The sequence below is a fragment of the Macaca fascicularis genome, chromosome 13 (genome assembly GCF_037993035.2).
Source record: "Macaca fascicularis isolate 582-1 chromosome 13, T2T-MFA8v1.1".
Taxonomy (NCBI): Eukaryota; Metazoa; Chordata; class Mammalia; order Primates; family Cercopithecidae; genus Macaca; species Macaca fascicularis.
Genome location: NC_088387.1, coordinates 59,949,318 through 59,967,099, shown reverse-complemented (window position 1 = coordinate 59,967,099; position 17,782 = coordinate 59,949,318). Strand labels below are relative to the sequence as shown.

The following is a 17,782-nucleotide window of genomic DNA, read 5'->3' as shown; positions in this document are numbered from 1 at the left end:
AAGAAATTTAGTCCTTTGAGAGAGAAAATTGAACTCTAGTTTTACATCAATACACTATTGATATTAAAGCTTTAATTTTAAAACCTCATAAATAAACCCATTCAGGCTTAGCCAGCTCGACCATATAAAATACGGTTTTTTTCTTTGGTTTTTTTGTTCCACATTTCCTTTACGACTTCATATATTCCTTCAGGTTTTTGTCCTTTCCTCTTTCACCTTCTGGAACAACCTTTCAACACCTCTTAAACAACTACAAAAACTTATTTTGCATTCCTTGGATACTTTTAATAGAGTTGTTTTCCTTCACGGTTATTGCTTCTAGTAGTTTTGTTTACATATATACATTATTTTTAACAATCTTTATTTTACAGGGAAATCTAGGCAGTAGTCATGAATTGTCTGTAATATACCAGCATTTTTTTTTAGCAGATTAGTAAATTTTATGAATATAGCATTTCACATGTTCTAGAAATATAAACTTTTTCATAATAAAACTTCTCAATGTGGTCAAAAGTAGATGTTTACTAAGAGACCCAAATATCTTTAGTTTCTCTATAAAAATAAGTAGCTAAAAGCATGTATAATTTAAACATGTTTAGTAACTGTGTTACTGGGGGTCCTTGCTCCCAGAGCTCCCAAGATGGTGGGGGGCCACTTCCACAATGGCGGCAGGCCGCTTTCAAGATGGTGGCAAGCCTCATGTTCTCTTGACCAGGGAATGGAATCTTGGGCCATGCGGTGAGTGTTATAGCTCTATTAGAAGCCGTGGGTCACAGAAGAGAACCGTGGAACCTAGTGACTAGTGTTCAGCTCGATTAGCATGAACCCAGGCACTTAGCCCTGCAGGAACAATGGCAAACCTTTAGCCTGATGGGGAGTGGCAGTGGGCGCCTCGCTTGACCAGGAGCACAGTGGACACCCTGCCGGATCCAGAGGGCTGGAAGTCAGCCGCGGGTCTGTGCCAGCGGCAAACAGCAGTGGTGAACTGCGAGCGAGAGCTCAGCTCGACCAGGAGAGCGTGCAGTTGTAAGATTTAAGAGTGAAAACAGAGCTCCCATACAAAGGTAGGGGACCCAAAGAAGGTAGCGGTTTGGTATGCCTGGGTTTATATCCCGATCATTGTCCCTCCTGCTGTGCTCTCAGGCAATAGATGATTGGTTATTTCTTTACCTCCTGTTGTTGCCTAATTAGCATTTTAGTGAGCTCTCTTTCCTACCTGATTGGTCAGGTGTTAGCTAAGTCGTAAGCCCCGTGTTTAAAGGTGGATGCGGTCACCTTCCCAGCTAGGCTTAGGGATTCTTAGCCTAGGAAATCCAGCTAGTCCTGCCTCTCAACTGTTTCAGCATTTTATTTTACTTAGAACAATCTATATATTCAATGAATACCTGTCACTTAGTATAACTTAAGGTTTCAAATTACCAAACAGATTTTGGAAAGACTTTCATTTATTTTTATTTTTTGAACAACCTTTGAGCAAATAATTTTTTCTTTTAAAAATTTTGTACTTTTAGGCCGGGTGCGGTGGCTCACGCCTGTAATCCCAGCACTTTGGGAGGCCGAGGTGGGCAGATCACCTGAGTGTCAGGAGTTTGAGACCAGCCTGGCCAACATGGTGAAACCCCGTCTCTACTAAAAATTCAAAAATTAGCCGGGTGTGGTGGCGGGCGCTTGTAATCCCAGCTACTCAGGAGGCTGAGGCAGTAGAATTGCTTGAACGCAGGAGGCAGAGGTCGCAATGAGCCAAGATGGTGCCACTGCACTCTAGCATGGGCGACAGAGTGAGACTTTGTCTCAAAAAACAGCAAACAAACAAAAAAAATTTTTTTTTGTACTTTTTTTTTTTTTTTGGAGATGGAGTGCTGTATGTTGCCCAGGCTGTTCTCAAAATTCCTGGGCTCAGGCATTCCTCCCGCCTCAGCCTCCTGAGGTAGCTGGGCTTATAGGCACGCACCAGGGCTCATCTTATTTCTACTTTTAAGACTTATGAAACACAATTATTAGCCGGGCGCGGTGGCTCACGCCTGTAATCCCAGCACTTTGGGAGGCCGAGGCGGGCGGATCACAAGGTCAGGAGATCGAGACCATGGTGAAACCCCGTCTCTACTAAAAATACAAAAAATTAGCTGGGCGCGGTTGTGGGCGCCTGTAGTCCCAGCTACTCGGGAGGCTGAGGCAGGAGAATGGCGTGAACCCGGGAGGCGGAGCTTGCAGTGAGCCGAGATCGCGCCACTGCACTCCAGGCTGGGCGACAGAGCGAGACTCCGTCTCAAAAAAAAAAAAAAAAAAAAAAAAGAAACACAATTATTGTTGAAATAGTTTGTCAGAACAGACTCAATTTGATTAAAATCACATCTGTACATTTATGATCTTAAACATCTAATAAATATATTAACTTATGAGTAAGCCCAATAAATAAAGTTACTATAAATAAATAAATAAAATAAAATAAGTTAAAATAAATAAATAAATAAAATAAGTTACTCAGGATGTGGAGGCAGGAGGATCATTTGAGTCCAAACCCAGAAGTTCAAGACCAGCCTAGGCAGCATAGCGAGACCCTGTCTCTTAAAGCAGAATTTTAAAAATGAAGCCATTGAAGTTCGCCGGGCGCGGTGGCTCACGCCTGTAATCCCAGCACTTTGGGAGGTCGAGGCGGGCGGATCACAAGGTCAGGAGATCGAGACCATGGTGAAACCCCGTCTCTACTAAAAATACAAAAAATTAGCCGGGCGCGGTTGTGGGCGCCTGTAGTCCCAGCTACTCGGGAGGCTGAGGCAGGAGAATGGCGTGAACCCGGGAGGCGGAGCTTGCAGTGAGCCGAGATCGCACCACTTCACTCCAGCCTGGGCGACAGAGTGAGACTCCGTCTCAAAAAAAAAAAAAAAAAAAAAAAAAAAAGACTTATGAAACACAATTATTGTTGAAATAGTTTGTCAGAACAGACTCAATTTGATTAAAATCACATCTGTACATTTATGATCTTAAACATCTAATAAATACATTAACTTATTTTATGAGTAAGCCCTATAAATAAAGTTACTATAAATAAGTTAAAATAAATAAATAAATAAAATAAGTTACTCAGGATGTGGAGGCAGGAGGATCATTTGAGTCCAAACCCAGAAGTTCGAGACCAGCCTAGGCAGCATAGCGAGACCCTGTCTCTTAAAGCAGAATTTTAAAAATGAAGCCATTGAAGTTCTAAATTATGCTTAGTAAAGTTATGCCAACAAGAAAGGAAGGGAAAGAGCTAGGGCTGCAGTGGCAGAGCATATAGCCAGCAGGCTTTTGACAAGAAAGGGGGTTTCAGTTGACTGAGAAGTTCCCATGAGAAGAGCAGGATAAAGTGAAGAGAACAGAGAAGCCTTAAAACAAAGAGCCCAGGGAGAACTAGCCTGAGACGAGTACAGAGAGGCTCAAAACCAAAACTGGGAAGAAGAGTTCCAGCACAATGAGTTCCTTCCAAACAAAGAAGCCTTAGATTCTAACCTAGCTTCAGAGAGCACAGTCATTCAAAATGTGACTGAAATTATAAGCCTTTTTATGGCTTACCCATGGATGCAATAGGTGTTCCCAAAAAGTGTGCAGAAGATGGAGCCCCTGATCCGAAGTCATTCCCAAAGATATCCAAAGAGAGAAGAAGTAAAAATCTTTTTCGCTGCAGGAAATAAGAATAGTGTTTGTCAATTCCAGATCAAGGCAGATTCAGTTAAAAGAAAAAAAAAGAATGGTGTTTGTGAAAACCTGTGTCTGTGGCCTCCAACAAAAGTGAGATACTTTTGACACTGGGTAGGTGATGCTGAAATGGGATTTCCTAGTACTAGCAAGGCAGCAAGGAAAGAGATGACGCAGGCCCTTATGGACTGAGATCTTTTATTTAGACAGACTCCCTTGAGAGCTGGCATGGTCCATAGGAAAATATCTCAGGCCCCCAGGCCACTGGCTGCTTGCCTGCAGACATAGACCCACTGACGGGTAGAAAACCAATAACAGAATGCAGTCACTGGATCCAAGCCAAGGTCTCAGGACACAAAATGAAACAAACAGGACACTGTCGCTATCCCTGAGAAGGAAAGGATCTATTATAAGAGTACTTGAACCAAGTGTGACGGTACCTAAAGAACTAGTTCCTAAAGTGTTTTCTTCTGTAAATCTAAATTTTGGAAAATCCCTTTTAGAAAAGGAAAGCAGAGCCTCTTAACATCCTTGCTCAGCTGGACCCAGAGATCTAGGGTCTGACAGGTAAAATGTTTATTTTCACTGGCTGGGTCATAGGTCCTGGGATGTCAGTTGCAGTTTTCAGAACAAGCAGAGAATCCCAACCATCCCAACCTCATTGACAAATCTGTTGGGAGGAAAACTTTCCCTCCTCCAATTTGGGTTTAGTTGTTGGGGACCTGCACGTTATCTGATAATAGGCAGGTTTATAGGAGAAAAGACAAGTTTATTTATGTGTTTCATGGGAGTGCTCAGTGATGAGTAATTCACTCAATGATCAGATAAAAGGTTTATACAGTAGTTCCCCCAATCCCCTGTGGATTAATAGGGGATTCCCCTATGTTCCAAGAGCCCAGTGGATGACCAAAACCACTGATAGTACTGAACCCTGGCCAAGGAACGCTAAGGTCACTTTTTCACTTAAAGGAAGCACTTTATGGCTTCTCTTTGGCATATCCAAGTTGCCAGCATCACTATTCTTGTGCTTTGGGAACATTACTAAGTAAAACAAAGGTTACTTTAACACAGGCACTGTGACACTGAAATAATTGACCTGATAACTGAGAAGACTACTAAGTGACCTTGGGTAGCATATACAGCGTGGGTACCCAGAACAAAGGGAGGATTCATGTCCAGGTCAGGAAGGAGTGGGAGGGTGCAAGACTTCATCACACTACTCAGATTGGCACACAATTTAAAACTTATGAATTCTTTCTGGAATTTTCCAATTAATATTTTCAGTTCTTCACTGACCATAGGAAACTGAAATCAGGGAAAGCAAAACTGCAGATAAGGAGGAACTACTGTTTACCAACTTAAAATGGAGGAGAGGGATTTAGGGCTTCAATCGGAAGGTGTAGATGGTTCTGTTGGCCTTTTTGCTGCCAATGGCAATGGGCAGACTGTCTCTATGGCAGCTGAATTCCAGGAAACTCCCATGGAGAGAGGGTTAATGACAGCTGGATTTTCCAGAGGGAATTTGGATAAGGGAAGTTCAGGTAGTATTTCTTTCTGCGGCTGGGCACAGTGGCTTACCCCTGTAATCCCAGCACTTCGGGAGGTGGAGGCGGGTAGACAGGTTGAGGCCAGGAGTTCAAGACCAGCCTAGCAAATGTGGCAAAACTTTGTCTCTACTAAAAATACAAAAATTAGGCATGGTGGCGCGTGCCTGTAGTCCTAGCTACTTGGGATGCTGAGGTACAAGAATCACTTGAACCTGGGAGATGGAGATTGCAGTGAGCCGACATTGCGCCACAGACTCTGTCTCAAAAAAAAAAAAAAAAAAAAAACTTTCTGCATCTTCAGTTCAAATTACTTTTATTTTAAAATAATCTTTATTCCAGGCCGGGCGCGGTGGCTCAAGCCTGTAATCCCAGCACTTTGGGAGGCCGAGATGGGCGGATCACGAGGTCAGGAGATCGAGACCATCCTGGCTAACACGGTGAAACCCCGTCTCTACTAAAAAACACAAAAAACTAGCCGGGCAAGGTGGCGGGCGCCTGTAGTCCCAGCTACTCGGGAGGCTGAGGCAGGAGAATGGCGTGAACCCGGGAGGCGGAGCTTGCAGTGAGCTGAGATCCGGCCACTGCACTCCAGCCCGGGCGGCAGAGACTCCGTCTCAAAAAAAAAAAAAAAAAAAAAAAAATAATAATAATCTTTATTCCAACTCTGTGGATCTAAGTAGGTCTCCTAATATTGAAATCTTTCTAAAATATATTAAAACTCTTACCTGGAACTTTCATTATTTTAACAGCTTTATTGCTGTATAATGGGGATACAGTAAACTGTACATTTTTTTTTTTTGAGATGGAGTCTGGCCCTGTCGCCCAGGCTGGAGTGCAGTGGCCGGATCTCAGCTCACTGCAAGCTCCGCCTCCTGGGTTCACACTGTTCTCCTGCCTCAGCCTCCGGAATAGCTGGGACTACAGGTACCCGCCACCTCGCCCGGCTAGTTTTTTGTATTTTTTAGTAGAGACGGGGTTTCACCGTGTTAGCCATGATGGTCTCGATCTCCTGACCTCGTAATCCACCCGTCTCGGCCTCCCAAAGTGCTGGGATTACAGGCTTGAGCCACCGTGCCCGGCCTAAACTGTACATATTTAAAGCATATAATTTGATAAAGGGACATATGAATGTACCCACAAAACTATTAACATGATAGCAAACATGTCTATCACTACTGGAAATTTCTCCAGTGTCCCTTTAAAAATTTCTCCTTCTGCTTCTCCCAAAACCATCCCTGTCAGGAAACCAGTGATCTTTTTGTCACTATAGATTTGTTTACTTATTCTACAGTTTTTTATAAATGAAATCGTACAAAATTCTTTTTTTTTTTTTTTTTTTTTTTTTTTTTTTTTGAGACAGAGTCTCGCTGTGTCGCCCAGGCTGGAGTGCAGTGGCCGGATCTCAGCTCACTGCAAGCTCTGCCTCCCGGGTTTTTACGCCATTCTCCTGCCTCAGCCTCCTGAGTAGCCAGGACTACAGGTGCGCGCCACCTCGCCCGGCTAGTTTTTTGTATTTTTTAGTAGAGATGGGGTTTCACCGTGTTAGCCAGGATGGTCTCGAACTCCTGACCTCGTGATCCGCCCGTCTCGGCCTCCCAAAGTGCTGGGATTACAGGCTTGAGCCACCGCGCCCGGCCAATGGTACAAAATTCTTTTTTGGTCTAGCTACCTTCACTCAGCATAATTATTCTTGATATTCATTCATGTTTCTTCTATCAATAGTTCATTCCTTTTTCTTGCTGAGCATTAGTCCATTGTATGATCTAATAAGGCTTATATGACTATTTGTGAAACTGCCGTGGCAAAATTGTGACAGTAAAAGAAGTTTGACATGGCTGACTGTGTCTTGGTTCTAACCTCAAAGCTGTCTTTGCTCATTCCTAGGTATAGGCCAAGCTTACCATGGGAAGAATTTAGTTTATAGTTTAACTTGAAAGCAAGGATAATATTCCTTTCCTAAACTTAACCCCTTCCTTGCTCAGGGACCAAAAACCATTTTTGTCAGACTAATGAAAGGCCACAAGATTAGGATTATGGGAGGGGTCTCAATTCTGCTAAAATATAGGCACAGTTTTTATAATCCTTTACTGCTCAGGAGTCCTGTGGCCAGAGGCAACAGGATTTTTGACTTTCCCAAGTGCTCCTGTAGATAACATCACTAATGTAGAACCTATGGATTGGTCTTTTGAGATTTTTTCAAACTTTCCAGCTACCAACTGACCCCCCACCCAGAACCATGACTCTTGACTCAGCTGGTCTTGTGGCCCCACCCAGAGGCAGACTCAGCCCACAAGGAACGTTTTCCATAAATCTATGATTTCATCCCTAACCAGTCAGCAGCACTCATTCTCTAGCCCCCTGCCCACCAAATTTTCCATAAAAACTCTACCTAGCCTTTGGAGAGATTGATTTAAGTGATAACTTCAGTTCCCCTGTGTGCTTTCATTTTTCTTAGGTAAATACCTAGGAGTGAAATGGTTGAACATATGGAAAGTGTATGTTCAACTTTTAAAGAAACTGATAAACTGCAGGAGTGATGGTGATAACTGCACCATTTTGCGTTCCTAGCAATAGTTCATAAAAGTTTCAGTTATTTGAGATCCTTGCCAACACTTGCAAAACACTGGGGTTAGTTTCTTTTTTTTGAGATGGAGTCTTACTGTGTTGCCTAGGCTGGAGTGCAGTGGCATGATCTCAGCTCACTGAAACCTCCTGAGTTTAAGTAATTCTCCTGCCTCAGCCTCCTGAGTAGCTGGGATTACAGGGTCGTGCCACCATGCCCGGCTAATTTTTGTATTTTTGGTGGAGACAGGGTTTCACCATGTGGACTAGGCTGATCTCGAACTCCTGACCTCAGGTGATCCACCAGCCTTGGCCTCCCAACGTGCTGGGATTACAGGTGTGAGCCACCATACCCAGCCTAGTTTTTATGTTTCTGAGAGCGTTTTAGGATTATTTAATTTATGTAAGCATTTCTTTTTCTTTTTTTTTTTTTTTTTAGAGACTGAGTCTTGCTCTAATCTCGGCTCACTGCAACCTCCACCTCCCAGGTTCAAGCAATACTCCTGCCTCAGCCTCACGAGTAGCTGGGACTGCAGGCATACACTGCTACACCGGATAATTTCTTTTGTATTTTAGTAGAGGTGGAGTTTCACCACGTTCCCCAGGCTCGGTCTCGAACTCCTGAGCTCAGGCAATCCGCCCACTTCAGCCTCCCAAAGTGCTAGGATTACAGGTGTGAGCCACTGTGCCCGGCTGCATTTATTTTTCTTTGAGCCATTTAGAATAGAGCTCTTATTAATTGGTTAATACCATTTGGAGGTAGGAAAATACATATACATACTATCTATACACACAAACCATTCAATAATTCTAATAGATGTGCAGTAGTACCTCATAGTTTTAAAATAATTTTTTATTTTTAATTTTTATGGGTTACATAGTAGCTGTATTGTTATAGTTTTTATTTGCATTTCTCTAGCAACCTGAAATAATCAAAATCCACTTTAAAGAGTTTATTTAGGCCAGGTGCGGTGGCTAACACCTGTAATCCCAGCTCTTTGGGAGGCGAAGGTGGGTGAATAACAAGGTCAGGAGTTCGAGACCAGCCTGGCCAACATGGTGAAACCCTGTCTCTACTAAAAATACAAAAAATTAGCTGGGCATAGTGGCAGGCACCTGTAATCCCAACTACCTCGGAGGCTGAGGCAGGAGAATCACTTGAACCTGGGAGACAGCGGTTGCAGTGAGCCGATATTGTGCCACTGTACTCTACTCTGGGCGACAGAGTGAGACTCTGTCTCAAAATAAAAAGAGTTTATTCAAGTGAAAAGCTGGGAATGGCTGTCCGGGAGACTCCAGAGAAATGGAGTTAGTGCTCTGAAGTAAGTTTTTGCTTATATAGGCAGAAAACAAAGAAGTTTGGTAGGAGTATAGCATTTTCTATACAAGGCTGGTTTATGAGTTATAGCAGTTTAATTAGTTACATTTTGCATTTTTCCCTCCCATGGCTTGTTTTGTTTTCTTTATAGCTGGTTTTCATTTTCCTTCCAATTTAAAATAATGTATTTAACATTCTCTCTTAGTGTGATAGTCATGAATTCTTTGTGTGAGAAGGTTAAGAGGGAAGTTAATCTATAATGAAGATCCACAGTGAAGAGAGGAGTCTTCCTTGGTATCTTTTAGTCATTTGCAACATTTTATAAACTGTAGGTAAAGATAAAGGATAGTATAATCAAAGAAACAGGTTTGCAGCTGCCTCGGTTATAGCTACTTGTCATGTGACTTAAGCCCTATTGACTTTAAGGCTCAAAATAATTTGGCGTTCCAGCAGCTGAGATTTTATTTTATTTTTATTTTATTTTATTTTATTTTTGAGACGGAGTCTCGCTCTGTCGCCCAGGCTGGAGTGCAGTGGCCGGATCTCAGCTCACTGCAAGCTCCGCCTCCCGGGTTTACGCCATTCTCCTGCCTCAGACTCCCGAGCAGCTGGGACTACAGGCGCCCACCACCTCGCCCGGCTAGTTTTTTGTATTTTTAGTAGAGACGGGGTTTCACCATGTTAGCCAGGATGGTCTCGATCTCCTGACCTCGTGATCTGCGCATCTTGGCCTCCCAAAGTGCTGGGATTACAGGCTTGAGCCACCGCGCCCGGCCTAGCAGCTGAGATTTTAAATTACTTATTTCCACATCTCCAATGACCGAGTTCTGTTTATGTGCTTATTAATTATTCCCATATTTCTTTAGTGAAATGTCTATTTAAATGTTTTGTTGCTGGGCGTAGTGGCTCATGTCTGTAATTCCAGCACTTTGGAAGGCTGAGGCAGGAGGATTACTAGAGTTGAGGTTGAGGATTGCCAGGAGTTCTCAACCAGTCTGGGCAACATAGTGAGACTCCTATCTACAAAAGATAAAAAATAAAAAGTAAATGTTTTGCCTATTTAAAATTAGGGTCATTTGCATTGTTATTAGAGTTATATTTTTATTTATTTATTTTTTTGAGACAGGGTCTCACTCTGTTGCCCAGGTTGGAATGCAGTGGTGCAATCATGGATCACTGCAGCCTCAACCTCCCTGGGTTCAGGGGATCCTCCTGTCTTAGCCTCCTGAGTAGCTGGGATATTAGGCATGCACCACCACGCCTGGCTATATTAAAGCTTTTTAAGAAAATACATTCTGGATATTAGTCTTTTATCAGATTGATACATAATTTACAAATATTTTCTCCCTATCTGAGGCTTGTCTTGTCTTTCTTCCTTCCTTTCCCTCCTTACCTTCCTTCCTTTCTCCCTCCCTCCCCTTTCCTCCCCTCCCTCCCTTCTCTTTTCCTCTCCCTCCCATACCTCCCCTTCCCACACCTCCCCTTCCCACCCGTCCTCTTTCCATCCCTCCCTTCCTTCTCCTTCCTCCCATCCCTTCCAACCCTGCCCCTCCCCTCACTCCCTCTCTTCTTTCCCATTCCTCTCTCTCTCTCTAGTGATCCTCCCACCCCAGCCTCCCTAGTACCTAGTAGCTGGGACTACAGGCATGTGCAACTGTACCTGGCTTTTTTCATTTTTTAACTTCATCTTTTCTTTTGAACTGCATAAATTTTCAGTTTTGATGAAGTACAGTTTATCAGTTTGTCATTTTATTGGTTGTGCTTTTGGTGTTGTATCTAAGAATTCTTTGCTAACCAAAGCTTTCAAAGAGTTCTCTTTGGTTTTTTTTCTATAAGCTTTATAATTTTAGCTTTTACTTTTTGTCTTTGATTCATTTTGAGTTTGTATGTGTGTGAGTTACAATTTTCATGCATTCTCAACAGGGACAAGAATTGATTTTTTTTTTTTTTCTTTTTTGAGACGGAGTTTTGCTCTTGTCGCCCAGGTTGGAGTGTGATGGCACGACCTCAGCTTACTGCAACCTCCGCCTCCCGGGTTCAAGTGACTCTCCTGCCTCAGCTACCTGAGTAGCTGGGATTACAGGTGCCCGCCACCACGCCCGGCTAATTTTTTGTATTTTTAGTAAAGACAGGGTTTCACCGTGTGGGCTAGGCTGTTCTCCAACTCCTGACTTAAGGTGATCCACCCGCCTTGGCCTCCCAAAGTGCTGGGATTACAGGTGTCAGCCACCGTGCCTGGCCTGGTTCTTAGGGAATGAAAGAATATTACTGTTTTTACATATAAAGCCTGGGTATATCTAGCACATAAACAGATACACAGTTTATCTGTGGTATTACCGTTTCATGAGGGAAGGCACAATTAGGTTAAAAATGTCTAGAAAGATTCCTTAGGGTTGCAACAATGAAAAGTTGAGAAACAAGGTCTAATTTATATTCTTCGAATGTTGGTACACAGTTGTCCCAGTCCCATTTGTCCAAGAGACTATTCATTCGCCCATTGAATTGCCTTATCAGCTTTTTGAAAATGGGTTGGTTATTTCTTGACTGTGAATTCCATTCCACAGATCTGTATCAGACAACTTGGTTATACTATCACGTATAGTAGATAAAATAATTGTTCAGAGGCATTAAATATTAGCACCTCAAAATTCCTTGTGATTTTTTTTTTTTTTTTTTTTTGAGATGGAGTCTCACTCTGTTGCCCAGGCTGGAGTGCAGTGGCGCGATCTTGGCTCACTGCAACCTCTGCCTCCCAGGTACAAGCAATTCTCCTGCCTCAGCCTCACAAGTAGCTGGGATTTCAGGTGTGCACCACCACGCCTCGCTAGTTTTTTGTATTTTTGGTAGAGACGGGGTTTCACCATGTTGGCCAGGCTGGTCTTGAACTCCTGACCTTGTGATCTGTCGCCTTGGCCTCCCAAAGTGCTGGGATTATAGGCGTGAGCCACTGTGCCCGGCCCCATGTAACTTTTACTTGAAAGAAGGTACATACTTTTTTTTTGTTTTGTTTCTTTGAGATACTGTCTTGCTCTGTCACCAAGCTGGTGTGCAGTGGCGCGATCTCAAGTCACTGCTACCTTCGCCTCCCGGGTTCAAGCAATTCCCCTGCCTCAGCCTCCCGAGTAGCTGGGACCACAGATGCTTGCCACCATGCCCAGCTAATTTTTTGTGTTTTAGTAGAGATGGGTTTTCACCATGTTGGCCAGGATGGTCTTGAACTCCTGATCTCATGATCTGCCCGCCTCGGCCTCCCAAAGTGCTGGGGTTACAGGCGTGAGCCGCCACGCCCGGCAAGAAAGTGCATACTTTTACCTGAAGGAATATGGATGTATGTGTGTGTATGAGTGTATGTGTGTGTAAAATTTTTTTAAGAGCTGTAGTCTCGCTTGTTGCCCAAGAGTGCAGTGGGGTGTTTAAAGCTCACCTGAGCCTTCGGAGTAGCAGGGATTACAGGTGTAGGTTTTATGACCTGCTTCGTTGGAGACTTTGGGCGTGATTTGTGAGAGTGGTCTTTCTGCTTCTGTTTTCCAAAATGCCTAGATGACATATTTTGGGGTAGCACTTCCTGTACCCCATCAACTCCACGAAACTATATAGCTTTATAACTAAAATATTGCCATCTAATTTGAGTAAAGTCCTATCTTTTCTTTATAAGGATAGAATTTTCAGTCTTTTTTGTGACTGTGGTTTTCTGTTTTTTGCCTAAGATGCTTAGTTCAGTTTTTGGATTGACCCCATTGCTGGTTAAGTTGGAATCTGCAGAAATTAATGTTAGCTGAGATTTTGTCTCCTTTTTTTCATTAAAAAAAAAATTATGTATAAAAAAAATTAAAAAAAAGAAAAAAATAAAAAAAAATAAAAAAAATGATGTAACAATAGTCTATAAAATCTTTGTCATAAAACAAAGACAAACCAACAAGAGGAAACTTATAAAGAAAGGAAAAGGGCATGCCATCTGCCAGTGTTTTACTGAGTTTCTTTGACATAAAAACACAAGCAAACTATTCTTTCTATTTTAGGAATTTGAGTTTATTATTAAATCCATTCTCTAATAATCCAAACTCTTTTCTTCATTCCTGTTAAGAGTTATAAATAAAGATTTGCAAAGCATTATTTGCCCTTGGAAAAGCACATAGAATAACCCTAAGTGAGGGAAAGGAGAAAAAAAATGTTTCTTGAGTGCCTACAGAGTGCTTAGTACTATTGCATGCTTTAGAATATTTTGTCATTTGAATCTTGTGACTGTCATTTAAGATGAGCATTATTAGCTGCATTTGAAAACAGATGAAATAATTCTTATTTTAAGTTCAGGGGTACATATGAAGATTTGTTACATAGGTAAACTTGTGTCATGGGGGTTTGTTGTACAGATTATTTCGTCACCCAGGTATTAAGCCTAGTACCCTTTAGTTATTTTTCCCGATCCTCTTCCTCCTCCCACTCTCTACCATCTGATAGGCCCCAGCATGTGTTGTTTCCCTCTTTGTGTCCACAAACCGCGTTCTCTGTATTGTGTTTTCTTTCTTTTTTTTTTGAGATGAAGTTTTGCTCTTGTTGCCCAGGCTGGAGTGTAATGGTGCGATCTCGGCTCACCACAACATCTGCCTCCTGGATTCAAGCAATTCTCCTGCCTCAGCCTCCCGAGTAGCTGGGATTACAGGCGTGCACCATCATGCCTGGCTAATTTTTGTATTTTAGTAGAGATGGGGTTTCTCCATGTTGGTCAGGCTGGTCTCGAACTCCCGAGTTCAGGTGATCACCCGCCTCGGCTTCCCAAAGTGCTGGGATTACAGTTGTGAGCCATTGCGCCCGGCCTATATTGTGTTTTCAAATGCTTGGAAAAATTTGAACAAAGCAAATGCAGACCAGTGGGTGTTTGCTATTGAGAGCACCCTCAGGTGCATTGGTAGATGCAAGCTTTTCTAGCCACTTTGGAAGTTACTGTTGGTTGCTTTGATGAAGCTGTGAGGGCATCTAAAATCCGAATCTTTTTCCCCTCATCACTACTGCTTGTACAGAACACATTTTTCTGTATTTGTTTGTTTGTTTTTGTTTCTTTAAGCCTTTTGGAGCAATGAGGATACCTTGCTTTCTTTTCCATGGAAAAGCCACTCACATACATATACACACGTGTGCACAATGCCCTACGTCAACTGAGTAGCAACAAAATTAAATTGCTGAAAATCATGAAGACTGGCTTATACTATATTGGAAGCATGCAGACCTATAACAAAAACATTTATGACCATTTTGGCGAAAGATTAGATACCCAGAATTCAATTTTCCTACCAAAATAATTTTCATTTTAACAATTTTTTTCTAGTCTTTGTTAATACCTATGTTATTTTATTATTTTTTGTTTTTTGAGATGGAGTCTTGCTTTGTCACCCAGGCTAGAGTGCAGTGGCACGATCTCAGCTCAATGCAACCTCCACTTCCTGGGTCAAGTGATTCTCCTGCCTCAGCCTCTGGAGTAGTTGAGATTACAGGCTTCTGCCACTGCGCCCGGCTAATTTTTGTATTTTTAGTAGAGACAGGGTTTCACCATCTTGGCCAGGCTGGTCTTGAACTCCTGACCTCGTGATCCACACACCTCGGCCTCCCAAAGTGCTGGGATTACAGGCATGAGCACCACACCCTGTCCCTGTTTTTTTTTATTTTTTGAAACAGAGTCACTCCATCACCCAGACTGGAGTGCAGGGGTGTGATCTTGGCTCACTGCAACCTCTGCCTCCCAGGCTCAAGCGATTCTCCTGCCTCAGCCTCCCAAGTAACTGGGATCCACGCCACTACCATCCAGCTAATTTTTGTATTTTTAGTAGAGACAAAGTTTCACCATATTGGTCAGGCTGGTCTCGAACTCCTGACCGCAAATGAGCCACACACCTTGGCCTCCCAAAGTGCTGGGAATACAGATGTGAGCTACCTTGCCCGGCCACATATGTTTATTTTTATTTAGTACACAGTCATAATGTATGAATTTTCTGATTTTCATACTCACATATAGACAATTCTATCATAGATTTTCTGGGAACAGACCTTATTTTCATTATGCTGCTGTCAGAATGTGTTAGATCATAAATGGTTTCAGAAATTTATGTTTCTATAGTTTTAATAATTTTTTTAGAGAAAAACTTTTTTCATAGTATTTATTTATGATGACTTTAATATTATATTGCCATACCATATTGTTTAGAACACAGTTGAATTGTTTCTAGACTTTCTTGTAGATAATACTTCAGTTAGTGCTTTTGTACACAGTTTTTGTGTCTGTTGAGTTTTTTAATGGGGCCTTTTCTCAGAAGTGGGGTTATTAGATTAAAGGCTATGAACACTGATTTTACTTTGTAATGTTGCTTTCCATGCAGATTTTTCACTTTATACTTAACTCATTGTACTAGTTTTACTGCTCTTGGTTAGCATTGTTTGTTTATTTTTGCTCATTTAGTTATAAATGGTGACTTGGTGACTTGAGTGTTTACATCTCCTTTTGTTTTATTACTGTTTATGATTGTTTCACCACATGTTTATTATTTGTACATTCTCTCTTGTGAATTGTCTTTTCATATCATTTGTGTATGTATGCATGGAAATCTTGATGTCTTATATAAAAATAATATTAGCATTTTTTTTCGGTAACTTGTAAAGATTCTCAGGAAAGGAAATAATGCTAGGACAAGCAAAGGAAGGTCCATGTTCAATGGAAACCTTAATAGTATATGTAACTATGAATACTGTAAAAAGATTATTTTTAGGAAATAATACATAAGTAACAGGAATAAAAGGGGAGGCAATTAATATCTATTGAAACCCTAGTTAGTTTTAAACTTAGGGTAGGCATTTTATAGATGTAATTTTATTTAATTTTTATAAGACTACTAGCTAGTTATTTCCCCATTTTACAGATAAGTAAACTGAGACAGAAAAATAAGCAACTTTTCCAAAGATACACATCTTGTTCATAAAAGCTCTTACTGAACTGGCTAATTTCTTCATGGCTGTGACATCATACCCATAATCTCATAGTTTGAATCTGGAAACTCATGTCCTTTAATTCTGTTGGGAATGAAGTTTTTGGTGTTGCAAAAAAAAGAATTAATGTTGGAACAAATGATCTCTTAGCAAGGTGAGCTTTACTTTCTGCAGAAAGGGTGCTACTCGAAGCTGTCCAGCCATGAGAGCACACCAAAGGAGACAGAGTTATTTATAACCTGACATGTCTACCCTACTGCTATGTCCAGTTTCCATTGGCTGGAATAGGACATCACATTTTACACTTTACCCGATTGGCTATTAGTTTAAAACTTTTTTAATTGGGTAAGGGTAACAGAACAAAGAAAGAAAAGGAAGTTGCCCAGGGATAGTTAAGGAGGCATCTATCTGGCTGGGACTTGTCTAGTTCTGTCCAGGCATGCCAGAGTAAGCTAGGACGGCCGATTTGGAGTGTGTGTGTGTGTGTGTGTGTGTGTGTGCGTGCATGTGCGCGCATGTGTGTGTATGTGTATGTATATATAAACACACACTAATAGTGGATAGTAATCTTATAGTAAGAAATTGTGACTTTTTATAATCTTTGAAGAAGAACTTTTCCATTTCTCACAATCCCCTCTCTTTTTATTTTATACTTCCTCTTCAAATTTGTTTAGCGTGTTTTGACTTTGTTGTTTGGCCTGATCCTCTAGAAGGAGCAGTCTTTCTGAATACGGTCGGGGAGGAGTTGGGGATAGATGAGCAAGGGTAGTACGGATGAGTTTCTGCACTAGCCTTCGAGTACAAGGTATAATACACCAACAAGAAGGAGTATACTTAATACAGTTGGTAAGGAGGTGAGAATTGAAGTGATAGTTTCCTTTCATCTGCCATACTAACTCTTTCACCAGTTTGAAATGGGGTTACTAATGCCAGAATTTTTAGCTAATTCATTTGATAGGGCATTAAGTCCTTGTAGAGCTTGCTCCCATTGGGGGCAGTGTTATTTGGAATAAATGTACAGCATTGGGTTTTAATCATTACACAAAACACCTCCCTTTTTAGCTAACATCATGTCTAGGGCTATCCTATTTTCCCAAGCCATTTGACCTTAGACCCTAATTGCTCTGCAATTCCTTTCCTTCCCCCGCCAGAGGTAACCTTCCTCCCGTGCCTTTCGCTTCTGGAGGTTCTTTGCACTCGTTCAGCCCCTCCACCAGAAGTAGACCACCAAGGAAGTAGTTTGTCGCCCTTTGCAACGTTTCCTACCTTGGCTCGCGTGTGAGGTTACCTGTTTGAGGCCCCTGATATCCACGAGTTGGTAAGCTACCCCTTTTTGGCGTTGCTGAGAGTCCAGATAGATTGCTTGCACCAGGTGAGTCCTGGCTCTTTTCTCTCCAGGGCTGCTGCAAAGGGCAGCGGGGCGCCTCCTCATGAGGGAGGGCAAGATACTGCCCTAGAGGGGAATGGTAGCCCCATGTTGGCGCGCCAAATTGTTGGGAATGAAGTTTTTGGTGTCGCAAAAAAAAAAAAAAAAAAAAAAAGGAATTAACGTGGGAACAAATGATCTCAGCAAAGTGAGCTTTACTTTCTTCAGAAAGGATGCTACTCAATAGCTGTGCAGCCATGACAGCACGCCGAACAAAGGAGACAGAGTTATTTATAACCTGACACATCAACCCTACTGCTGTGTCCAGTTTCCACTGGCTGG

The 17,782-nt window shown here is 42.0% G+C and overlaps 1 protein-coding gene across 8 annotated transcripts in view; it reads left to right on the top strand.

Annotated features, from left to right (window-relative positions):
• The window catches only part of COMMD1 (copper metabolism domain containing 1), a 241,566-nt gene that overhangs the window by 62,471 nt on the left and 161,313 nt on the right, over nucleotides 1-17,782 (top strand). The window contains exon 1 of one of the 8 annotated variants that reach the window (XM_074011687.1): nucleotides 17,231-17,392. The exons of 6 other annotated variants lie outside the window; for them this stretch is intronic. The gene's annotated coding sequence lies outside the window, so the exon portion shown is untranslated. Of the gene's footprint in view, nucleotides 1-17,230; nucleotides 17,447-17,782 lie in introns of those variants that run through there. One more of the 8 variants, XM_074011688.1, reaches the window with a different exon arrangement.